The 26,054-nt window shown below is 42.0% G+C and overlaps 1 protein-coding gene across 3 annotated transcripts in view; it reads left to right on the forward strand.

Moving 5' to 3' along the window:
* The window catches only part of STS (steroid sulfatase), a 639,557-nt gene that overhangs the window by 432,954 nt on the left and 180,549 nt on the right, over positions 1–26,054 (forward strand). For all 3 annotated transcript variants that reach the window (XR_009500087.1, XR_009500086.1, XR_009500088.1), the window contains exons 12-14: positions 15,921–16,061; positions 18,930–19,027; positions 19,372–19,465. The gene's annotated coding sequence lies outside the window, so the exon portion shown is untranslated. The remainder of the gene's footprint in view (positions 1–15,920; positions 16,062–18,929; positions 19,028–19,371; positions 19,466–26,054) is intronic.

A 26,054-nucleotide genomic window follows, 5' to 3' on the forward strand; every position in this document is an offset into this window, starting at 1 on the left:
CCACACAGCGCGGCCAAAACAAACAAACAAGATATATATATTATATATATATAAAAGTTCGTGGGTCTAACTCACTCTTTGGGGTTTTCATTTCTTTTCTGTGAAGCTCCGCATACAGGTAAAATTACTAACATCAGTAAAATCTGTATACATTTCCTTTTGTTAATTTGGGTTTTGTTGGCTTAATTTGCATGTGCCAGCTACTGAACCTAAAAGGGTAGCGGAAATGTTTTCTTCCTCTCTTACAGGAGGAAGAGAGCTGGACTGATTATCTTTGGGCTGTCGTGGGTGTCCCTGTGGTGAGGGCTGTGATCACTCCTTCCCCCAACACACTTGCAAAGATGGGGCTAGCCTTCCTGGCGAAGGGGCCAGAGGGAGGACAGGGTCCATAGTACCAGGAAGGGTAAATTGAGGCCAAGCCAGCTGGAGAGGACTACCAGATCCTGACTGGGGCTGGAGTGACCAGCTCGCCACGTTTCCGTGGAGAATGCCAGCAGGGCAGTAGGGACCTGGCAGATATTCAGAATGCACTGCCCAGGAGACCATGGGAGCCAGAAGAGGCTGTTTCCAGGGACCTTGACTATTCCTGTCCATCCTGAGCTAGGATAAATCTCTCTCTCTCTCTCTCTCTCTCTCTCTCTCTCTCTCTCCCTCTCCCTCTCCCTCTCCCTCTCCCTCTCCCTCTCCCTCTCCCTCTCACACACACACACACACACACACACACACACACACACACACACACACACACACACACACACACACACACTCTCACACTCCTAGATACTCATACAGTGGTGCTGTTCAGAGAATAGACCGTTGGGAGGGAGGGAGGAGACCTTCCTAACACATTCCAAACCAGATTGGATTAAAGGATAATTTTCCTCTGCGACCACGTGGGTACGTGTGCATTTATACGTTATGATAGAATATAGCATAATATCATACAATATGAGAGAATAAAAAGGATATACTTTTTTGCTGAGTCTCCTAGTCAGGTGGAGAGTGCGAGAACCTTTGAGGAAAACCTCATTGATTTTCTTTTTCTTTTCCTAGTCTGGTAGAGGCCATCCTTGAACCAGAAGGACTGTGGCCTCTTCCTCTTAGTGTCTCATGTGCCTGGGACAGGGTTGTCCACAGACCAGAAATGTCTGCATCACGCAGGAGGCTGTGAGAAGTGCAGAATCTCACGCCCTGCCCCAGACCTCCTGAGTCAGACCTGCATTCTAATGAGATCCTTGGGTGACTTGTATGCTCATCAAAGTTTGAGAAGCGCTGCTCTACCTGGTGATCAATAATCATTTGCAGAAAGAGTGAATAAAGGTATACATGAATAAATAATTGAATAAGTGGAGCAATTAAGAACTAGCGAATTGTATGTCTTTCTTTACTCTTGTTCAGAATGCTTAAATTCACAGGCTACGTTGCTGGCTTTTGCATCAGGCTTCTCTTAAAGGAAGGGCTTCCTGTTCCCCACCAGGCTTCTTTCCCGACTGGACCACTTGGGCGCTGGTGATGGAGCTGGGTGCCTTCTCTGAGCCTTGTCGTCCGACATGCAGATGAAGGCTGACTCAGCTCACTCTGTGAATTTTAACTGCCGGTTCTTACAGAATCTAGTCCTTAGAATTTGAGCATTCATGACCATGTGACATGCTTTAAATTCCCTTCTCCTAGCTGCCTAGACGTAGAATCGCCTGCCTTGGACTCCTTGCTGTAATAGCTTATGTCTTGTGTTTTATTTGGTGATTGCATAATAAGAGGGCCCATATACTTGTTTGCTGACACCTAGCAGGGTTTGTTTAATGCTGTGGATTATTTTGATTTGCATACAGCTTCTGAGTGTCAATTGCTCTGTTCTTATGAGCTTTCCATTATTGTTAAGTGTGTGAGATATTTTATCACATGTACACATGGGAAAAAACATGAGTCTCAAACTTAAAAAAAAAAGCTGCTTTTTTATTGATATATAATTGATCTATAACATTATATTAGTTTCAGGTGTAGAACATAATGACTCAGTATTTGTATTCATTGTGAAAGGTCACCATAATAAATATAGTTAACATCTGTCACCTCACATATTGTCACAAATGGGAGTATTTCTTCTTTCTCATGGCTGAATAATATTCCTCTGTGTGTGTGTGTGTGTGTGTGTGTGTGTGTGTACCACATTTTCTTTATCCATTCACCCATCAATGTACACTTAGATTATTTCCATCCATAATAGTTAGTCTTGAACTGTTATTGCGATGTCTTAAGCAAACACCTCTAAGACGTCCTGAGTTTATGCACAGGCTCCAGTGCTTCCTAGTTGGGCGGTCCAGGTTGAATTACCCTCCTTCTTGGTGATAGGGCTTAGAACCCTGACAAGTATATGGTAACAATGTGAGCTCTGCTGTCATTCATATGTTCAATCAGTCTTGGATTTAATGAGGTTTGTTGAGCAACTAATAAGAACTGGATATGAAGGATGTACAAGTGAGGAAGGTCCTGTCACTGTCTCTCTGGTTCTCACGTTTGTGGCAGCACTTTTCCGTCAGACCAACAGCTCAAGTGACTTAGAGCCCACAGAACCATTTGAAGTGGGACTCATGTTTAGGTCATTTCACTGTCCTCGTCCCCAAGTGAAGAAAGGCTGATTTAAAAAAAAGACAAAGACTTCCTGGGTCCCGATTATCATGTTAGGAAAACAGCCTTGTCCAATTCCTTTATCAATAAGTGCATTCTGTGTACGTATTACTTAGTCACTTTGCTGTACAGCAGAAACTAAGACAACATTGTAAAGCAACTATACTCCAATAAAAATTAATTTAAAAAATATAAAAAAATAAAGTGACAGTCTTACTCAAAAAAAAAAAAAAGTACATTCTGTACCCTTCATGCCTATCAATTCTTCCTGAAGACACTGTCCCCTCAATCCTTACCTTTTCTGTATCACTTGAAGTGCTTTTTTCTTGTATCTTCCCAGACAAGGGAAGTTGTTCGCTGTAGTAGGAATGGGGCCTTCTTTGGTCAGTACTTCTGAACCTCATCCATGCTTACTTTTCTATAGGACCAAGCAGTGAAGCTATACATTAGTAGTAGTAGTAGTAGTAGTAGTAGTAGTAGTAGCAGAAAGCAAACTTCAAACAAAACAAAACTTAACATGGCACAACAAGAAAAATGTCACTCAGCTCTGTGGCAGTGAATGCAAATATCTTCACATTGATGTATAGATGCATTTTTAATTTTTTTTAAATCTTTTTTTAAAAATTAATTTATTTCATTTATTTTTTGGCAGCGTTGGGTCTTTGTTGCTGCAGACGAGCTTTCTCTAGTTGCGGCGAGCGGGGGCTACTCTTCGTTGCGGTGCGCGGGCTTCTCATTGCGGTGGCGTCTCTTGTTGTGGAGCACGGGCTCTAGGCACGCGGGCTTCAGTAGTTCTGGCATGCCGGCTCAGTAGTGGCTTGCGGGCTCTAGAGCACAGGCTCAGTAAAATGCCTGCAGATTGCAAACAGCTGAGTCTGGGTCCAGGGGTGGAGTGTGTGTTCTGAGTGGTCTCTGGTCTGTGTGGAAGCTGACCCAAACTCGCTCCTTTAGCTTTCCTGTTGCCGGACACCTACTTCTTTGTAAATGTTTGTTTTTCCCACTGAGGAAAGAAATTTGGTGTTGAGATATAGTGGCTAGGAGAGTAGTCAAATGAGTCAGCTAAATAGAGCTGATCAGAGACAGAGGTTGGGAAGGAGACAGAGGCTGGGAAATCATTCAAGAGATTTGGAAGAGAACAGTCCTGTCGATGGGGAGTGGGAAGATAAATGTCTGAGGTCCACACCTCCATCGTTTTGAAGTCTTAAAGAAACAGGCTTTTGACTTTTTTAAGTATAGGTAACCCATCAATTAACCAAACAAACCAACATAAAGACTCCAAACTGACACTGTTCTGTATTGTGTCAGGAGGAGACCATTAAGAATGTTTACATTCACCCCTTAAAGATCTTTTGTTTCCTCTAGAGCTATGTAAACTCACATTCCTGGATATTAATTATAGAATATTCACCCTGGGAGGCATTTTAGAAAACTTGTTACTTGGGCCTGTCAGTTTACAGAAAGTTAAATGTAATTAAGTGTTAGAATGAATGTAATTCGTAGAGATACACTGACTGTGTCAGAAGACATGAATATTTCTTAAGGTCTGTGGTAGGTGAGGCCACTTTCCTCTCTAGGAGATGATACCCATATTTCCATAAGCCATCATAGAATGTTGCCATCTGGCATTTCTATAGGGGTTTTCTCTGATTCACTGTCTTGGGGTCAATGGTCTATGAATAGAGCAATGACGTTTAATTAGGTCCCATTTGTTTATTTTTGTTTTTATTTTCATTACTCTAGGAGGTGGGTCAAAAAAGATCTTCTGTGGTTTATGTCAAAGAGTGTTTTCCTATGTTTTCCTCTAAGAGTTTTATAGTGTCTGGTCTTACATTTAGGTCTTATGGAGTTTATTTTTGTGTATGGTGTTAGAGAGTGTTCTAATTTCATTCTTTTACATGTAGCTGTCCAGTTTTCCCAGCACCACTTACTGAAGGGGCTGTCTTTTCTCCATTGTATATCCTTGCCTGCTTTATCAAAGATAAGGTGACCATATGTGCGTGGGTTTATCTCTGGGCTTTCTATCCTGTACCACTGATCTATATTTCTGTTTTTGTGCCAGTACCATACTGTCTTCATTACTGTAGCTTTGTAGTATACTTTGACATCTAACACAGTATTGTGAAGCAATTATACTCCAATAAAGATCTATTAAAAAAAATATAGAGCATTGAAGTCATAGGAGTTAGGAAGTAACAGAATGGATTTCATTCCACTGTTAAATATCTGATGTGTGCTAGTAAAATGGATAGCTGAGGTTTCAGGGATATTATGGTGATTACTTCTTTCTCAAGCACTGGTGTCCTGCTACCTGTGCCCAGTTGATATTGGTGAGTTTTCCATACATAGACGTAGGGCATGGTTTTTTTTACCCGTGGCACTGCTGACATTTGGGGCTGGATCATTCTTGGTTGTTGAGGGGTTGTCCTGTGCTCTGTGGGGTGTTTCATAGCAACCCTGGTCTCTACTTACTAGATGCCAGTAGTACCCCTTTCCCATCAAGTTATGTGTCCAGGAATTGCCAGATGTCCCAGGGGTAAGGGAGCATAATCATCCCCAGTTGAGGACCACCGGTTTCGAGCCCCATCACCAGCCCTCATTTATCTTGTTGGAGAACTGACATATGAAAGCAAACAAACAGCAATGAAAACTTGTGAAAGTGTGGAGATCTTTTCCTAACCTAAATTGCACACCATGTTTGCTCTGCAGAGTGTAGACTCTGCCTGTACTCTGTGTATGTGTGTTGGGGGGTGGTGGGTGGAATAGTCTCTTTTCTTAGGTAACGTGGAGGAATCAGAGCTATAATGTGTGAATTACTCCAGCAATTTAAGTCCGAAAAGGAGCACTTGACAGGAAGTGTTGGATGAAACTGGACAGACATGACCAGGGTGCCCCAAGGTAGGACTAGCTAGGTCAGTACCAGAGTGTGGGTCATTCCTCTGGCAGACATGGCCAGCAGCATCAGCTGGGCTGACTTGAGAGGGAGAAGTCGATATTCCTGACTCCAGCCTCACATTCCAGAACAACCAGTTCTACCACCAGGAAAAATTATAGTGGGGGCTTATGTATTTGCCATATTTTCTTTCTGCATTCAGCTTCCGTCAAATTAGCACCTACATCCTTCTCCCCTCCTCCCTTCTCTCTCTCTTTCTCTCTCAAACACACAGACACACACACACACACACACACACACACACACACACACACATTCCACCAGCTGCCCAGGGATCCCCGTTTTTTGTTTTTTTCTTTCTTTCAGGGGAAGAACAATAATTGGATAATCTCATCAACAGTGAGCTCTTGTGAATAAAGCATTATTTTTTCCGGGACAGAGTTTGGAAACAGTCGTTCAAGGCGATACTTAACAAAGGTTAGGTGAATTGAAGAAAATATTTATCGAGTCCTGTCGGGGAGGAAGAAAATTTTACACTTCTAGGTTCTTCTGACCGGTCTAAGAATTAAATGGACATGAGACAGATGGACAGGGGAAAGTCAAATTTAACTGTGTACGTACTCCCACTCACATGAGATTCAGAGACCCCACATTCCCGAGAGGCTCAGAGACAGAAGGGTCGAAGGAGGTCTGTGCACCGCCCTGGGTGAAGGAATGAGATGAGGCCTATGCTTCCAAGGACAGGAGGGTCATTTGCAGGATGAGAAGAAGAAGAGTGGATGTTGGGTAATTAGATGTTTGCCCTGCCAGGTAGATGGGGTTGCTTAGCTAACATTTATCTCTGGGAATAACTCTTTGGGGGAAAAAATAAACCATTTAAATTATTCTAAGTAGTTAGGGAGGGGTAGTAGTTTCTCTTGAACCTGCAGGGCCTTGACTGCCTCTGGCACAAAATAATGCCCACGCAAAAGTGGCACATTTCGGGGAGGCTGAGCTTCTGCAGTCCCTTCCCATGCACCTGAAAGGCAAAGATAACTAAAGTGTGGGAATCTGAACAGCAGTGGCATACAGTGGGGGTGGGGTGGATTGCGTAGGAGCTGGAAGCATCTTAGGTTAGGGCTGGGTCCACCTACACCTGAGGATGAACGTAAAAGAGAAAGGTGGGGAAGCGGGGTGGGGAGGGAATCTGAACCAATTAGATGATCTCAGTGAAGAGTCAGTGTTTTAAGCTCTAAACTAATCTTCTCTGCAGTTGCCCACTAAGACCTACAGCCAGTATGTGGCTACTGTTTCTGATCAGATTACGTTGTAAAAAACTGTTGTATATCTTGTACCAATTACTTGTACGTTGGCTCCCCTTCTGCTGCAGTATAACAAGAGTTGTTTCCCAGTTGAAAAGGCTTAGGTCTATTTTGGAGGTGAGTTCCATTCCCTAACTGTGTAACGGAGAGGTATCTGCCTGTTGTTTTCAGAAAGGGACGCAGACAGGGTAAAAGCATGGTCAGTTGGGTGTAATGTGTTTCTGTATAGAAGTAGTTCACTAACCCACTGACGCCTAAATCCGTTCTCATGGTATAAGAACACATTTTATGCTTGGACATGCCTAAGTCGTTCTCATGGTGTAAGAACACATTTTAGGCTTGGACACGCGTAAGTCCGTTCTCATGGTGTAAGAACACATTTTAGGCTTGGACGTGTTCGTGATGGATTTTGTCCAGCAGTGTCTCTGCTGCTGAGGAGGTGAGAGGGAAGGTGGGAACTACACAGTTAATACAGAAGTGCTGGCTCAGCCAACGGGACCAAAATAGGTCCACGGAGCAGGTGGTTCCTTCCCAATAAAGACATTTGTCATCACAGACAGGATCTAAGCACAGAGCAGGAGAGCTTCTGAGTAATACAGAGAGCCTGGGGACAACAATGAAGCATGCACACATGCACACGCACACACATACACATGCACGCACAGACATGCACACGTACACACACACATGCACACACACGCGCACACATACGCACACACATGCACACACACGCACACACACATGCACACACATACACACACATACACGTGCATATACACATACACGTACAGTCCTTTTTCTCTCTCTTCTTAAAGGATGCTTTTTTTGAACATGTAGGGGAGGACAGATCTTTTTTCCTTCTACCCTAGTTTCAATGGCTGTGAATCAAACTGATAAAGACAGATTAACAAGAGGGAAAAAACCCCAGTTTTAATGCACTGGTGTTTCACAGAGAGAAGCACAGGTTGAGGAAGCGGCAAGATGATTGAGGACTTTACAGCATTTTAGGCTAAACTGAGAAAAAGGGGTTTGATCTTCTGGTAGGCAGGCTCTGGGTGGGGGAGGGGAGGGCACGTATGATAAACAAGGTCGGGTCTCCTGTGGAGATTGGAGCCTCTCAGGGGCAAGCAACGTCTCCAGGAGCACCTCTGTTCCTGGTCAGAAACGTCTTTACAAGTGGGAATTTTCTTTATCAATGTAAACCTCCTATCCAAAGGGGGGAGCTTATATACTCTGTTTGGAGGCGCTTAGAGGGATGGAAAGAGCTTTTCCCGTGTCGGCTGGTTCTCGGTTGCCTGTGGCTCACCATAATCGCTATGCCAAGGAGGCTGACTCCGGGGTGGTGTGTCCTGGCAACCTTCAAACAGCATAAGGGAAAAGGCACTTCCGTGCATAGCAGGACCGTCACAGGCTGTCCCAGGGCAGAAGTCACACGCAGCGTGATGCTCAGCTCCATGCCCTGAGCAAAGGGCAGACGTGGGCACTGTAGACCCTGCTGCATAGCGGGGGCGGGGTGAGGGGCTGCACGCCTGGCGAGGGGCCCACGTTGTCTCTTGAGTCAGGAGGCTTTGCATAAGAGGAGACACTTTCTCTAATTAGCCCCGAGTCCCCGCACAGGCTAGTGCTGAACTCAGATGCACAAGGAAGCCTCCTGGCTATCCAGCAAATGGTGAATTCCCAAGACTACATGAAACTGATCTTCTCCATAAAGACTGTCCCAGGTCATTTTGTTACTTGTAGCTCATACTCTGCGCCTATAAGAAGTCTCACTGTGGCTCTAAGGAGCGCTAGGGGGAATGTCTTAGGTGAAGCGGTAGGTTCTTTCTCTTCCTTCTGTCCATGGTGACTTCCACCTACTCGACAGAAACCTTCCTTTCTCTGAGATCGTGTAGCTGGAGGTTAAAATGTCAGCAGCTCAAGCAAAATGTTCTGATTTGATGGAGCTCAGGTTTTAAGTTGTATCAGGAAGAGGCTCAGAAGTTCCGCCGTCGTTCCATTCCCTAGTTCATGTCTCTATAGAGATGTTCTCACCCTGACCCTGGTCCAGGGATAACGTCGCACCTTGGAGAATGTAACCCACTGAGCCATCGGGGCGGGGAAGACCACGTGTCTACCGTCTTCCGTCCGAGGGACACATTTCACACAGGAAAAGGGTGGGTCCCCCGCACGTACCTTCCAGTTGGCCTTCCTTGTCACAAAGCAGTTCCTCAAACAAGGGATTCGGGGACTCAAAGCAAGACGGTAAATCACACAAAGACGTGAGTGGATACTCTCCCCTCGGGCTGTAGGAGATTGATGGACTGTCACACCACGCAGTGGTCACTTAAAATGACCGGTGAGGGCTTTTCTAGGGCCCCCGTGTGTTCCTGTCCTGACTCACTGTCACACTCTGGGGGACAGCCACTCTCCAGTGGAGATTTTGTTTTCTTTTTGTAGCATGAGGTATAAGGACTCTTGATCAAATGCAGTTATGGTTTTGAGTCTGACAAGTGACCATACTCCTACCCTGTTTTATTAGCGTGCCTCTCTTGATGTTCAAGCTCTAGACAAACATTTAAAAGTTCAGGGGAAAAGGCCAGGTACAGTATTACTGATCCACAGTTCTACTAGAATCTTTGCCCACACACGGATTTTTTTTTTTCCCCCCCCCTGGGAAAAATCTTTTACTCGCAAAGGGTGACTCTCCAGATTATGTTGCTATAGTGATAGAAATACTGCAACAAAGTGAAATAAAACATACAGAAAAGGTTTATCACTCTGCTGATTCTCCGTTTTGAAGTATTAATTACCATAAAATCGTTCACAGTCATATTACCTGAATATGATTTCTGATACGATAAATTTTAAAAACAGGCAGTTTTAAGGCCATTGACATCATGAGCCCTCTGGTTCCAACCGGTCTGGGGTCTGCGTGCTTGTGGGCAGCATACAGTTAACTTCTTCCGCCTGGTGGGGCTTTCAGTATCTGCAAAACAGCTCAAAGGACGTGGCTCAGAAGATGATCTATAGCCCTTGAGGAAGAACCAAAGGTCCTTGACTTTGTTGAATGGCTAAACTGGTGTTATTTTCTCTTGCTGACTTTTCCTTTGCTTCTGCATTTTCTCACTTCTCCGATTAAATTTATTCTTTGGAACTCGGGGAAGGTCTAGGAGGTAAAGTTTTTCTACACACTAGAGGCAGGCGGAGGGCACGGTTTGTGTGTGTGTGTGTGTGTGTGTGTGTGTGTGTGTGTGTGTCCCCCTGGAGGGGGGGTGTCTGTCCTCTGAAGTCCGCATAGCGTTCAGCTCAGTTAGAGAAGGTCCATCCTGAAGGTACTGCAGTGATTTTCCTCCATATATTTTCATTTCAAGAAACTGGATTCAGCGGCCCAAGGTCATTCCGTACTTGGTATGAGATCCCCTGGAAGCTGAAGGTACAGAATTATCTTCTTGCCTCTGTTCTGTTGTGTGTTTGTTAAGTGTTGAAAGATAATGAAGAAGTACTTGGCGTAAGAAAGAGCATTCCCACTTTTTCTCTCTCTCATGGAGAAACAAAAACAAAAACCCGACGGTACTTATTTAACATTCTCCGATATATGGCACCCCATATTTTCTCTGGTAAAAGGGGAAAAAAAACAAAGATTATTAGGACACAGTTTGTGAGTTTTTGACAAACAACCTCATATACCACATACTTTGCCAGGTCTGTCAAAGTGAAGTACTTTTGGAAATAGAAGTGGCCATATTTTATGTGTGCTTAGTTTAAAAATGGAGTGAGTTTCCTTGAAATATGATTTCCAAGTTTTGAGGTCATTATGCGTGAATGCACTCCATTCTAAGGCAAGAGGCCTTCTAAGGGAGAGACTGTTGGCCCAAAGATTGAGGACACTCGTGTGTCCATCCTGTTTTGTCCGTATTTAGTAAGCGCCAAAGAGATCTCTTTTTGTCAATATAAACGTCCTTTTTTAAGATTACTCTTTACAGAATTGTTTCTATTCATAATACCCTTTTCCTCTGTGAAGTGGTTTTAAGAAACCATTATTCTCCTCTCTTTTAAAAAAATTTTTTTTGCAATTATAAGATTCCTGGCATTAAATATTAAAATTTCATTTTTTTTTCACTTTGGCCAGTTTCTTAAGGTATTACAATGATTACAAGGTAAACTATGGCGTTAGGCTGCCTGGTTAATAATGTTAGTTCTGCCCTTACTAAATGTATGCTCTCATGCAGGTGACTTACGTTCTAGGTTATTTTCTTTTGCTGTAAAATGGGGATACGACAAGGAACTATTTTATGGCTGCAGTGAGAATTTCAGGAATATATATGACGTGCATCAATCATCACATGGGGTGCTGTGAGCGCTGCAGAAAGAGTTTGCTATTATTGTTATTTCATAATGCACCTTTCTGACCTTTGCTTTGCAAATGTAGGAAATCTTGACAAAGATTCTCTTCTTGGCCAAACTCTAGTCAGACCCCTCTGAATCGGACTGGGCTCCATCCTTGGGCAGGTCCTCCAGGAGCACAGTTTTAGCAAAAATTCTGTCAAGTTGGTTTAGCTAGAATCTCCCACCCTTGATATCTGATCACTCCCCTCAACTCGCAACCCCCGCCAACCCGCAGATGCTATCTGATCACCCTTGCCTGCTTTCAGGATAATACTCCTTAGGTCTGTTTACAAAGGATTCCCTTACCCTCTTGGTGATTTTCCATCCACCCCTGACCCCACCCCTGCCACCCCCAAACAGACACTCCGCTTCTCGGCTTTCCTTGTTGTGTTTGGATTTGAGGCCAATCTCTCTCCCCTGCTACAAGACCCCATTGCAGTGGTCCCTATATATTCAAGACAGTCCTTAAAGTCTGCCTTGCCATTTTAACAAATGTCACGAATAATTGTTTTTCTTTAACCATCTTTATCTTAATCCCTCCTTCCTTCCATTTTCTTAACCTATCAAAAATTTGGAATAGAATTACCATATGATCCAGCAATCCCACTTCTGGGTCTGTATCTAAAGGAAACAAATCATATCTCTAAGAGACACCTGCACCCCCATGTTCATTGCAGTATTATTCACAATAGCCATGGTATGGAAGCAGCCTTCATGTCCATCAACAGATGAACGGATCAAAAAATATGGTGTATGTATATATATATATATATATATATATATATATATATATACCATAGTCCATGGAATATTATCCAGCCTTTAAATAAAAGGAAATCCTGTCATTTGTGACAACATGGTTGGACTTGGAGGATGTGGAATCTAAAAACCAAAAAAGTTAAACTCAAAGAAACAGAGACTAGAATGGTGATTGCCCAGGGCCAGGGGGTGTGGGAAGTAGGGAAAGGTTGGTTAAAGGGTACAAACTTTTCAGCTGTAAGATGAAAAAGGTTTGTGGATTCAACATATAACATGGTGACTATAGTTGACACCACGGTACTGTATAACTGAAATTTGACAGAAGAGTAGAACTTGAATGTTGTCACCAAAATAATTAAAAAGGTAAATATTTTTGTGATGGACGTGGGGGAAATCCTTTCTCAAGGTATACGTGTGTCAAATCTTCACATTGTGCTCTTTCATAAATATTTTACAATTTTATTTGTCAATGATACCTTGGTAACGCTGAGAAAAAAAGAATAAATATGTGCATTTGGGGTAGTGTTGACCAGTGTACTTCTTGAACGTTTGATTTGAGTTTATTCCTCACTGTAAACAGTGATTTTGTTTGTTTGTTTGAGTCAACATAGAGGAATGACTTAAATTCAGCATCGATTTTTTCAACTTGAAAAAGACAGCAAAATTACAGCCTTACTTCAGGGAAAATCAAAGATAAAGACAGGCAAACCACTTCCCGACGACACACACTCTCTTTACCGACCCATTTATTTCAAAAGTGCTGGTGTAGCAGAGGCTGCCTCTGAGGGCGAGGGGTGAGGAGCCTTTTATTAAATGTATTTACTTCCCGGGTTCCTTGAGGACAGCACAGAATATGATTCATCTTTGTAGACTCAGTCTCCAGCACTTAATAACAATAAATGATTCTTTTTTTAACTCAGCACTTGAAGAGCTGTTCTCATCAGCATCTTCTGGCTGAAGTACTTGCGAGGAGTTCGGCGTCTACTGACTGGGTTGGGAGGCCCTTGAAATCAAGCGTTAAGGAGTGAGACACCCAAGGGACTCTGTGCATGTTATTCCAACGAATAAGAGGCTGATGGGAAAGAGCAAGATGAGAGACAGGGAGAGAAGAGCTGGAAGTTAGCACAGGGACCCCGGAGAGAAGGATGGGATCTGGACCCAGGCAGCAGAGTACATGCAGAGAGGAGGGAGCAGGTTCCAGGGCTCATCCAAAGAGTAGAAAGTAGAATCAGTCCTGGCTGTTCATTTGTCAAGAAGTGTGGAGGGAGGTGGAGGGAAAGATGTCAGAGGACAAGGTCTGAGTTTCTCCTGCATTCAGGGTGAAATCGGGATGCTTTCTGCCAATCCAGAGGACACTGCAGGGAGGTGAAGTTTCCAGCACACAGGACAGGTATTGGCGAGACGTCCAAAGATAACATCATAGGTGAGCCCGTAGGTCAGGTGACACGTCTTGGGAGATGGGTGAGTCATCAACCTGTAGGCTGAAGAAACCAGTGAACAGGAGAGTAGGGCCAGAAAAGAGTCAGAACAAAATGCCGCAGAACTGTGTCATTTCGGAGGGTTTGGACAGCTTGATGGGAGGGGGTGTATGGAAGAGAGACATCTATGAGAGACCAGAATGGAGCCAGCAGGGCAGAAGGGAGAAAACGAGGACACACAGACCACAGAGAAAGGAAAACCAGTGTCGTAGGCAGGCATCGCTTCAAATACACTGAGCGAGGAGCAAAATATATCTGTGTTATTCATTTATTTTATTATGGTATAATTTGCATACAGTAAAAGCTCATCGAAGTGTTTGGTTGTGTGATCAATATCATACCATTGTACAACATACCGTACCGTTGTACAACATACCGTACCATTGTACAACAAACACATACCGTTGTACAACACCACTCCATCAGGATATAGAATGATTCCATAACCACTCCTGCCCCCCCAGACTACACGGGGCCACCGTTGACCTGTTCACTGTCCGTGCAGTTTTGTCTTTGCAAGACTGTCACGTAAATGCAGTTACAGAGGATTTAGCCTTTGAATGTGGCTTCTCCCACTCAGCATCGTGCATGTGAGTTGGGTCCGCACTGTCGCGTACATCACTTTCTCCTTCTGCTTTATTTCTGCCGTCGTGTGAATGCGCCACAGTCTATGTGTCCATCCCCCCGAGTCCAGGGGCATGTGGACTGCGTCTGGTTTTCTGTCTGTTAAATTTAATTACGAAAACCTTACTGGTAACCAGCGCAGAAGATGTTTTAGTGCAGTGGAGGGCGTGAAAGCCAGCCGTGGGAGTTGTGAGGACACTATGGCAATTAGAGATGAATATTTCATGAGATCTGGCTGTGAAGTGAGGGATAGCCAGAGATCTGTAGTTCCAGTGAGAAACAGGGTGAAATGAAGATTTTTGTTAGTTTTATTATAGGAAGATAAGGGGTATTTGAGCTGGTGGATGATCTAAGGGTGAATACAAGGTTTTTGTTTTTGAGTTTTGTTCTTGTTTTGCTATTACATGATATAGACACACCTGAAAAATAAATTTAGTAATCAGCCAAACTGTCATTTAAAAATAACGGGTCTTAGGGAAAACAGTTGGGAGCATGTTTCTCAAAACGTTTTGAACTTTGCAACCTGAATAATAACAAATAAATACAGTTATATCAAACTCACCAGCAAATGAAAAAGACATTTACAGTGTTCATTTTAAAAGGATGCCGGGATGAGTGTAGAATATTATCTTAAAGAATGGTAGCTTGCTGGGGGTGGGGGATGTATAGAAGGTTTCGGGAGACAAAGAAAAATGTACAGAAGTCAGGGAGAAACAGGTAATCAGCATGTCCCAGGTGAGTGAATGGCTGACTCCGTGGGCCAGAAAGAGAATACAGAGTGAATGGAGCTTGTGTACATTTCTCTTTTTTCCTGTGTGGTTGATGATTTCAACTATGTTCGCGTACTTTGTATTCCATGGCTGTGACTCGCTGGTATGAGACATTAATCTCTGAAATAAAATTTATATGAACCAATGCACCTTCCACATTCTACTGACATCATTCCTCTGGTGGTCAATGGCATATGAGCCAATTCATGATACAGAAATAGGTGTGTATCAGTAGAAAGAATGATCTAAAAGTTGCAGAAGAGAAAAGTTTGATGCAGTGAGATCCCAAATAATGTAGCATCAGATAGAGCCCATACCGGTAGTTGTGATTAATTCCTTACACCTGAACGCTTATTAGGAGGCATCGAGGTCTACTCCACAATTTTACAAAAGGACCATATTCAGTAACTTACATGTTCTCAACTTTAGTTCCCATGGTTACTTGGCAACATTTTCAATTGTTGAAATCATTATCTACCATTTTCCTACATTTTCAGTCCATAGCTCACAAAGCCATGGATGTACTGTAGGTATGGGAAAATCATAATGTGATGAGTATAAAAGCTATCAGTAGATGATTTCATGATGATCCCTTCTAAGTGAGGTTTTCTATCTGTTCTATTGTTTGTGACATATCTTGTTCAAGAATAAATTTAATTATCATCTCCAGCTCGTCAGGCAGAATCAGTTAGCTTCCTTCAAAGAACAGTTACCCCAACTGCAGAAAGATGGCCCCATATTGCAATGGCTACAGAATGAGAGGGGTTGGGACTGGGTTTGGGGCTTATCACAGATGAGATGGTATGATGTCAGTTTCAGTCTGAGACCCAGTAATTTCTCTGTTCCTCTTCAGGGATACATCTAGGATGCTGATTCATGGTGATCTGTCTATGCATTGAAACCCCCATTAAACATGAACTTCAAGAGAAAAGGATTATGTTTCCTTCACTTTGAATTCAAGCTCTAGTCCCCTCCCTGTGTGGCAGCTAGAAGGTGATGTCATAAGAGCTCATGAGATGAATGTATGAAAAGGGAGAGAGTGATGGAGTTACTTTCCAACTGGTGCTCATTCGATTAGACTGACCACCCTCATTCTGTGTTTCCCCAGACCTGCCGCACTGTGGGTAAGCAGGAAAGTGGAGGTGAAATATGAGAGAGCCCAAGACCATCCAAAGAAGAGCACGGCTGACCGCATGGCACAGACGTGCGTGGAAAGCTGGCGTGATGAGAGAGGAAGGCTGCAGCCTGGGTGAGAAGCAGACTCGGCTCCCCATTCTGACTCTGCCATTTTCTAGCCGCGGGGGTTGGGTCAGTTTCAGCAAAGTGTAGTTTCTGTGGGCCAGCAGGCTTCGCCTCACCTGGGAGAGAGCTTCTCAGAAACGCAGACTGTCAGGCTCCACCCCAGACCTCCTGAAACAGAATCTAAATTGCGCCTATACACCCGGGTGATGTGTGTGCACATTGTATTTGGAGAGACACTGGCCTAGGCTCACTGAACTTTAGCTTCCTTAATTGTTATTAAAAAAAAAAAAAAGGAAAAATGGTCTACCTGTAGAGATAGGAGGGCTACAAAAAGGCATGTGAAATGCTTAGCACATAGTGGAGATGCAAAAATGGAGGGTATTAATAATAAGAATAAAAAGATAATGCAGCAATAAGTAACAGTCTCACTCTCGCTCTCGCGCGCTCTCTCTCTCTCTCTCTGTCTGTCTGTCTCGCTCTTTCTCTCTGTCTCTTTCCCAAGCTGTAGCAGTGGAGTTTCTAGATTGTGTTTAACTCCAATTCTGGCCGTGTTTGTCAACGGAGGGCTTTTCACCCAGGGGACATCTTTCAATGTCTGGAGACATTGTTGGCTGCCATGACCGTGACCTCAGGGAGAGGAATGTCACTGGCATCTAGTGGATAGAGGCCAGGGATTCTGCTAAACATCCTACAATGCACAGGACATTTCCCTACATCAAAGCATTATCAGCCCCAAATATTAATAGTACCAAAGCTGAGAAATCCTGAATTACGGTAATCTAGAGACATCTCTTTCTAGAAAGGACATATTTTGCAAGTGCAGGTCTTCCAATAGGGACACACATGAATAACCTATAGATATGCTCAAAACATAGACTCTGAATTAGGATCATGCATATTACTCAGCGAAAGGAATCAGGAATGGATCAGAAACTTTCTCAAATAATTTTGTCCCCATCTCTAAGTAGCTGTTGTATTAGTTGTCTTAATAATAAGTTGGTACAGTTCTTGTCTGCAAGGGGATTATAGGAAAAATTGGGGATTGAGTATTTAGGCATTTGATGAAGCAGATGCAATACACAGATGCAATGATGGAACCTGCAAGAGATAGTAAATCAAACACTGAATTAATATTTCAAACAGGGGCTTATCACCTTTAGGCACAGAATCCTGTTAGCGATGTTAATACTTAACTTTATTTCATGTGCACTGGTTGAATATCAACTGGAGAAGTATTTCATTTACAACAAAAGGTCAGGGTTCTGGGTCATAAAACACAGTCTGGGTCATAAAAACACGTCAAAGGATAAATGTGGCTTAATTTATTACCTCAATTTTGTGCCCAAATTTCCCTTGCTATTGTTCTTTTTATTAATTTTATGATTTTTATGGTTTATTTATAAGCAGAATGCTGTCCCCAAATGGAAGAACCTGTTTACTAGTAAATCAGTAAACTGTAAACACTGCTATAAAATAAAGAATGCAGTTGTGATAAATCAAACATGAAGAATTCTAGGTATCCCAAAAGAGCGTTTTTGGTAGTTTACATCAGCTAACTCAAATCCTGCACCCATGAATCAGTACTGTTTGCCTGTTTATGAGCCTGCAAAACACAAATACCCTTTTTCCTGCTCAGCACATCTCTCTAGTAATAAACAGGTAATTGGTTTTGTCCTGTTATACTCTTTTTATATCACTCTTTGCAATAATCACATATAAATCCATAGGCTTATGGTTTCCTTTATTATAAAATTTCCATTAGTTTAACTCCTCATCTTTCCTTCTTTGTCATAGAGCATAGCCAAAATAATCACAACAAACTTAGCAAAGATATTTTTGCTTCTTGTATATGATATAAGTCCTTTGTTATATTTATTACCATTAATTACTTCTTTAATCCTATAAGTGTACTTACCATCTAAGATTCATCATTTTATAAATACTGGACAGGGTATGGAGAAAAAGGAACCCTCCTATACTGTTGGAAGGAATGTAAATTGGTGCAGCCACTATGGAGGACATTATGCAGGTTCCTCAAAAAACTAAAAACAGAGTTACCATATGATCCTACAATCCCACTCCTGGGCACATATCCAGAGAAAACTCTAACTGAAAAAAATACACACACCCCAATGTTCATTGCAGCAATATTTACAATAGCTAAGATATGGAAGCAACCTAAGTGTCCATCAACAGATGATCAGATAAAGAAGATGTGGTACAGGGAGTTCCCTGGGGGTCAAGTGGTTAAGACTCTGTGCTTCCACTGCAGGGGTTATGGGTTTGATCCCTGGTTGGGGAACTAAGATCCCACATACCCCATGGCATGGCCCAAAAACAAAAGATGTGGTACATATACACAATGGAATACTAACTCAGCCATAAAAAGAATGAAATAATGCCATTTGCAGCAACATGGATGGACCTAGAGATTCTCATATTAAGTAAGCCAGACAGAGAAAGACAAATATCATATGATACCACTTATATGTGGATCTAAAAAAAATTGATACAAATGAACTTATTTACAAAGCAGAAATAGACTCACAGACATAGAAAATAAACTTATGGTTATGAAAGGGGAAAGGGGGGGATAAATTAGGGGTTTGGGATTAACATATACACACTAATATATATATAAAGAAGGTAAACAACAAGGACCTACTGTATAGCACAGGGAAATATATTCAATATCTTATAATAACCTATAATGGAAAAGAATCTGAAAAAGAACACAGACACATATATATATATATGACTGAATCATTTTGCTGTACACCAGAAACTAAGACACCATTTATAGTAATTTAACTATACTTCAATTTTAAAAAATGGTTAATAAAATAAAAAACATACATTATTTTTCCTTCTACAGAGGACTCTAGGAAATTCCCAATACAGAGGAACAACTCCACTTCAAAGTGTCACGTGAAAAACTGCACCACTGTAATAGGAGAATCTTCCTTAAAAAAGGTGAGAAAGCGTCTTGGAGAAAGAATGCACAAAATTTTTGTACAAAGAAAAGTAAAGTTTCTACCATATAGTACACACAACACTCAATAAAATGTAAAATGAAATGAAATATACGTTAAAATTAAGGTGAGAAGGAATTGCAAAATTTTAGGTAAGAACGCGTAACGTTTTGCAAATGCTCAAAATATTTGTAACCAGATATTTTCTCTACCTTGATAATCATCAAACTAGTGTATGCTTTTCTTTATCAGCCTCTTTCTCTCTCTCTCTCACTTTCACTCTTTTTCTCTCTGTTCATGAGACTCTCTAAAGACCCATTCAGAAAATATGTGTTTTTCCTCCAGTTGGCTCTGAGCTTGTCTGAAGCAGACACTGAACTCTGGACGCAGTGATGAACTGCCTCTCCAACTAGACACACTTTTAGCAGACATCGTGAAGGTAAGGTTTCCATGTCTACCTATTGGGGTTGGGGCTATTGTGTCTCTGTTTTGGGTGTTTGGAGTGTTGTATGGGATCACTGACTTGGATGCTTATGGCGACACGTGATTCTTGTATAAGGGGACAGGGAGGAGCCCAGTGGGATCCCTGGAACGGCAGCTTGGTCTGGATGAATGACGACAGCCTCCCCCTGCCTGGGTAGCAGGGCTCGGGTGGCTTCCGGTGGCCTCCTTCCACCAAGTAATGAGCCCTCGTGAATACGAGTGCTGCCTACCATCAAGAGGGACTTGAACAGTAGGAAAAGATGCAGGCGAAAGATACCACGTGGGCCTGTAGGTTCCATTCCTATTTCCTGTCTTGCTCTGTCTTATACAGTTGCCTGTTTTAATTAAATACATGCTCTGTCTTACACAGTTGCATGTTTTAATTAAATACATTAAATACAGTTGCATGTGTTAATTAAATACATTAAATGGTAGGGTACGTTGGCCGTGGTGGTTACTGTCTCACTTACCACCTGTGTTGTTGAACATCGCGGTGGGATCTAGATAAAGCCAGGGAGCACAGCGACATCTCAGGACTCTTGGCCGGGTGGCGAGGCTGTGATGTCTCCTTTCCGGAGCAGTTCTTATCGTGCATGACTACTACATGTTAGGCGGTGGACAATTTTGAAAGTGTGTCTCTGAAGACGTGGGTTTTCTGGATGGTAGAGAGGCAAGGAATTTTCTGGGAGTTTTTGTTTTGATCACCTGTCATCCATTCACTTGTTGCTCTCTCAGTGATAGCATCCTGGCTTCTTTTTTGCGGGAGATGAGCTAAGACAACCCCCTTAACCTTCATGGGATCATGAGAGGGTGAACAAGTAACTTAAATTAGGGTGGTTGGAGTCTCTCTTTAGGGACTTTGGATATTAAACAGAGCACAGAAAGGGCTGCAGTGGATTCGTCCCAGGAGCTGTACCCAAAGGAAGCAGTCATCCAGTCCCTGCCACCGGCATGTTTGAGATGCCTTCACTCCTTGTTGGGCATTGGCTCTAATTCTCTCTGACCTTACTTTATTTTATTTTACTTACTTTATTTATTTATTTTTTAATTTTTATGGGAGTATAGTTGATTTACAATGTTGTGTTAGTTTCAGGTGTACAGCAAAGAGAATCAGTTATACATATAGCCACTCTTTATAAGAGTCTTTTCCCATATAGCTCATTACAGAGTATTGAGTAGACTTCCCTGTGCTATACAGTAGGTCCTCATTAGTTATCTGTTTTATATATAGTAGCGTTTATGTGTCAATCCCAATCTCTCAATTTATCCCTCCCTCCCCTTACCCCCTGGTAACCATAAGTTTGTTTTCTGCATCTGTGACTCTACTTCTGTTTTGTAAATAAGTTCATTTGTACCTTTTTTTTTAGATTCAACATATAAGTAATATCATATGTTATTTGTCTTTCTCTTTCTGACTTCACTCAGGATGATGATCTCTAGGTCCATCCATGTTGCTTCAAATGGCATTATTTTGTTCTTTTCTATGGCTCAGTAATATTCCATTATATGTGTGTGTGTGTGTGTATACACACACACACACACACACACACACACCCCACATCTTCTTTATCCATTCCTCTGTAGATGGACATTTAGGTTGCTTCCATGTCCTGGCTATTGTAAATAGTGCTGCAGTGAACATAGGGGTGCATGTATCTTTGCGAATTATGGTTTTCTCTGGATATATGTCCAGGAGTGGGATTGCTGGATCATATGGATCATTATTTCTCTTTTTTATCCTAAGTTAGCTAGCATTGGTTTTCATCACTGGGACTAATCCATAAATCTGAATTTACAGTCCTCATCACTGATTTCAACATATCACGGTTAGTTAGGTGAGTATGAATTACTTCACATCAGTTTTCAATCTGGTTGAAAACATTGGAGTGTCCATTTCCTTCTTGTATTTTTTTCCATTGAGGGGGAGCCAGTGTAGAGTATGGTTATTCTTATAAATCTTTTATTTATTACAGGAATTGCATTAATAACTGTAAAGGTTTAAAATGGAAATCAGAACACTTAGTAATACATGTTTTTCCAACGAATGACTCAGTAGAAGCCATGGGGATTTCTTTAACACTGTAGGGGAAACAGCTGTGGTGATGGACAGCATTAGTATTCTTGTCTCCAAGTCACCCCCGTGGAATGAGGTAGGGCTCGGCATTAAGTCAGAGGCAGAACAACGGTCATTCTGGTAACAGGAGGGATAGGAATGATTGCAGGGCAAACTCACTGCGATGTATCATAAATGAGGCCATAGTGATCTAGACCCAAACTGATGGGGCCATCACCACTGGTAAAAATTGAATCAGAAAACCCCTGTGTGGGCATACATCACCACACTGTCATGAATTAAGGAAAGATATGGGTGACTGATTAAGCTTGTCAGTAGTGCGCGACAGCTGATTTCTATGCAAATCAATTTAATGACTGTTACGTGAGTGGACTTGACTGGTTAAGTATGACTGCTTTATCTTGGGAGATTTCACAGGATGTCATTATTTTTTTGTTGTTATTTTAAAATTTTTATTGGAGTATAGTTGATTTACAATGTTGTGTTACTTTCTACTGTACAGCAAAGTGAATCAGTTATACATATATCCACTCTTTTTTAGATTCTTACTATCTTCTACAAACATTTTTCCTCCCCAGTATTTTGAAGGTTTGGCCTTTTGGAGTTGCTCACCTAATGTAGAAACAGGAAACATAGGTATTGGTGAATAATAAGCCTGGTAAGTGAAAATTTTTGGAGGTCATCCCTTATAATCTGGGCTAAATACCAGCCTTGTCTAGGGAATGCGTTAACAGTTATAGCAGGAAAAGTTAACAGTCCTCATCTTGTCAGCTATTCCTCTGTGATTAATGACCAGAGAAGAAATTCCTGGGTCACCATCAGAAGAAACAGGGGCTTAAATCTAAGAAAAACAGAATGTTAAACGTTTAAATTGCACTCCTCACGAATCTTTGGGTCATCTGTAAGAAATCCTTGTCCAGTGGTAATGAAATGACCAGCTGAAGTGTCAAAGGGAAAAGCCTAATAGACTGCTTATTGGGATAAATGGATGTTGACTGATAGGTCTTATTGATCCATGGCCCATGGAAGTGCATTTTGTTGAGGCTCACAACCTTAGAACATACATTCTCCTGTAAATTCTGCCGTCAAACAGATGAAGTTGTTTATATGGCTCTGTTGGTTAATTATTCACATCTTTACCACAAGGAACAGTTTAGGTCAATTGAAAAAAAAGAAAAACAAAAAAACACCCAACTTTGATTAAACTAGTGTCCACTTTAGAAAACTCATCTAGGCTTATATTTATTCTCTCTTTCCATTTTGTATTGGACAATATAAGGTGTTCAGGGTTAAATCTAAAATTTTCTCAGATTTTTTGCCCCATGAAAACTAACGTCTCATCATTTACTATTTATTTTTTAACTAAAATACCTATGACTCCTATGAGTTATGAATCAGTTTGTTTGCATTGCCTCAAATGGACATCCCTTTCTTGATGAATGTGTAGGATATCCATTCTCTTTAGGGTGGACTTGTCAAATTTTAATGTTGGCGTGAGTCACCTGAGGATCTCCTTAAATCACAGATTCTAAATCAGTTCTGGGGCCTGGCCTGAGATTCAGCATTTCACACAAGTTCCCAGGTGACGTTGCTTCAGTTCTTTGGAGTAGCAAGGCTTAGGTCTTTGTCTGCAAAGCATCAGATATTAAACATTTCAGGCTTTATGGTCCAAAAGCAGCCAGAGACAAGGCAGAAACAAATATGGCTGTATTTCAGTCTGCTTTTATTTATGGACACTAATTTGAATTTCACAGAATTTTCACATGTCACAAAATGTTATTCTTTTTGATTTTCCCCAAACATTTGAAAATGCAAAAAAAAAAAAAAAAAAAAATCCTCCGCTCATGCACTGTATCGAAGCAGGCAGCATGCCAGATTTGGCCTGGGGCCGTAGTCCTGATGATGTCTGTTTTGTCAGTATTGGGTGTTAGGTTGAGTTGTCAGCAAGAACTGCAGCAGGCCTGGGTAAGGAGCATTGCTTTCTGTGCCATCTCCAGATGGGATTTGCTTCGAGGAGTTCTCTGAAGGAGTAAAAGATTTCTTGTACATTAAAAAAAAAGTTATCCTGATTATCTGTCCTGGGAGAGTAGATAATAAGGCCACATTTGTATTTCTACATATTTATCTTAACACCTAGAAATTATGTTTAGAGCAGATATCAACCATCGGTTGAAGTGTTGTATATTTAATATTATGGTACGATCAATAAAACATATAAAATACTCATAGCCAGATTTATAGAAATGAGTCATTGTCTAATTACAGTGTGTGATTGGAGCTTTATGAGATGACCGTGATTTATCCTTACTCAGTATTTCCATGTGTCCCCACTGCTACTGCTAGGACAAAATTATATCTTTCTGTAAATCATTATATTAAAATTTTGAGTCTCAGAGTACACTTAGCTTGGGGAAATCAGACGGTCCTATTGTCCTGTGATGTCCTGACAGTCTCCCACCCTGAGGATGTAGCAGTGGGACCAGACCAAGCCAGATTTCATTCCTTTGACCTTGACTGTGTAGCATCCTAGCTTTCTGGGGTAATGTAGCTTGGAGGACGCAGAGAAGTGTGGCTTAATCCTGTAGGAGCAGAGACTATGGCCATTACAGTCTTGGAATCCAGCAGACAGCAGGCCACTTCATCAAATCTAAGACCGCAGATTGAGAGTTGTAGCTTTATTTAAAATACCGCTAAGAAAAAAATTTTAAATATCACTTTGACTATGCCCATCAATTGTTAAGACACATACTAATTTCATATATGGTGCTTAGAATCAATGAACTATAGTATTTAAATCTCAGGTGCCCACTTAGGTGAGAATTATCTAATTTTTACATTCATGTGCGGTGAAGGTTATGGTGATACCGATTCTGGCTTAAGAAACATCTTTTTTTTCCTTGCTTTATTTCCTCCTAATAAAGTTATTTTCTGATGAGTAAACAGAATCTCCCACACGTGGGATATCCTATCTGAGGGTACTCAGATACTGCATTAGTTAGGGAATTCTAGCTACTAAAGCACATCCAAACACGTGTAATGACTCCAATGCGTGATGGAACTTCATTTCTCATTCCTGTAAAGACCACAGCGGGTGTGCTTGATGGGCAGGCAGCTTCTCCCCAAGCACGCATTTGGGACACACAGACCTTGCATCTTAGGAAACCACTCGTCGTCCATGTGTAGCTTCCAAGTTCTCAGTGCTGTGGCTTCAAGTGGGTGTAGTGCAAAGGGTATGGGGCAGGGCGGGGGGGCGGGGTGGTCATCTGGAAGGTTCTCTTGGTGTCGCCCAGCAAGTCTGCTTACGCTCAGCTGGAACTCAGTCATGTGGCCCCCACCTGGAGGAGGAGTCCGGGAGTGGGGCTTGCCTGTTACCAACAAGAGAAAGGTTACTTACTACTCAGGCTAGCATCCTTTAGGTTTCCTTTCTCTCCTCCTTGACTGGACCCTTTCTAATCTTTTTAATGTCTACACTCACCAAGTTCTACCCCAAAGGAAAAGATCACCAAGATCAAGGATTTAGGTGATAATACTCTTTTTCTGCCTTTCTACCCTCCTTTATCCCTCTGCAGCTTCTTTTAATTTCAGTGCCAGGAGATGGGCAATTCTGAATTTCATTTCCTGCCAGTTTATGATAGCGCTCTTTAAATTATTCAGGGTAATATTTCTTCCCACGCTGGAAATATGATCTTTGTTTTAATCTCCCAGCCAATTTTGTATCAGCTAGTGGAACTTGTAATATTTTAGCCCCTCGGGAATTTTAGTGTCACGGTTCTGACGCCAGTTTAAATTTGCCTGAGGGGAGGAGCTGTTTTCGGAAGATCTACAGGCAAGTTCAGGCATTCCATCCGTGCTGCAGGTTAAAAACCCATGACTGCACGAGAAAAAGTCTAGCTGTTAAGTAGCCAGCACTAGAAGAAAATTGGCTCATTTGAACAAGTGACTTGGAGAATAGATGAGACTGCCAAAGATGCTAGAGTGTTTTTGCCTTCCCTTTTCCCCATGGCGCTCTCTGAATACATTTTCTGTTTCTGATCCTGGGATGTGAATAAAAGCCCATCATTGCCAGCTGGTGGGGAATCAGCCAGGCAGGCAGGCAGGAGCCCTTCTCCTTGGATCGTTATACAAAGCTCTCAGTGAAGGGCTCTGAAGCCTCAGCCATCCAACCGTTTGGGTTTGTGCTAATCTCATTCACCCTGTTGCTGTGATTTTTTTAAAGTAATGAATCAATTATGCAGGTGCCTTTGTAGCGCTGTGTACTACAGAAACAGTGTCTCTTCAGGGACCACAAGGACAAGTGTGGTAACACAAAGATGCTGGATAAAAAATGCAAATGTTGCTCTTATACATAGAAAACCTTCAAGGTTCGTCACAGAAACCATGAGAACAAATACATGAATTCAGCAAAGTCGCAGGATATAAAATCAACGTGGGAAAATCAGATGCTTTCTATATGTTAACAATGAACACTCTG

This window comes from Balaenoptera ricei, chromosome X (genome assembly GCF_028023285.1).
Source record: "Balaenoptera ricei isolate mBalRic1 chromosome X, mBalRic1.hap2, whole genome shotgun sequence".
NCBI lineage: Eukaryota > Metazoa > Chordata > Mammalia > Artiodactyla > Balaenopteridae > Balaenoptera > Balaenoptera ricei.